Below are 585 nucleotides of genomic sequence, written 5' to 3'. Positions count from 1 at the left end.
ATGGAGATCCCACCAGATGGACTTGAACCAGTGTCCAGTCTACAAAGAGGAGGGTCAACACAGAGGAAACATCTCATTCATGCTTCCAAGCTAAGCCAGCCATGGTTGAGCAGGACCTTTGACTTATTTTCACATAGGCAGAACTGGTGAAAGAAAGGAGCCAGGGGCTCCTCCCAAGCCCATGTGACCCTTGAGGAACAGATCCTCTGACGACCTTAAGAGTGAAAATAAATTGCTTTATCTGGGCCAACTGTATGGCCTTAAACACCCAAAAGGAAAGTATAACCAAAGATTACAGGGGCCAAATTTCATAAGAGCATACATATATATAGCTAATAGTTACTTGACAAACAGCACAGCCAGACAGGCGATACCTTCAGTAGAGCTGTTGGCCAGGATGGATAAAAGCTCTTCCAGATAGTAACCCAACACACTACTGGAAAAATGAACAGCAGACACCAATTCTATCCAAAGGAATACTGACAATGGATTGCCGTAGATGAGGAACAGCTGACCTCCTGGAACAGGGACCTCTGGCTGACTAGATTTACCAGAAGGGCAGAGAGGGGGGAATGGATGGGGGTG

At 46.3% G+C, this 585-nt stretch overlaps 1 protein-coding gene across 3 annotated transcripts in view; it reads right to left on the bottom strand.

Annotated features, from left to right (window-relative positions):
* Yme1l1 (YME1 like 1 ATPase) overlaps window positions 1-585 on the bottom strand; it is a 46,538-nt gene that overhangs the window by 28,650 nt on the left and 17,303 nt on the right. The window lies entirely within an intron of this gene.

This window comes from Nannospalax galili, unplaced genomic scaffold, assembly GCF_000622305.1.
Source record: "Nannospalax galili isolate Female #2095 unplaced genomic scaffold, S.galili_v1.0 scaffold14, whole genome shotgun sequence".
NCBI lineage: Eukaryota > Metazoa > Chordata > Mammalia > Rodentia > Spalacidae > Nannospalax > Nannospalax galili.
Note: the sequence above shows the minus strand (reverse complement) of the source record. Positions and strands in the feature narration are given on the sequence as shown.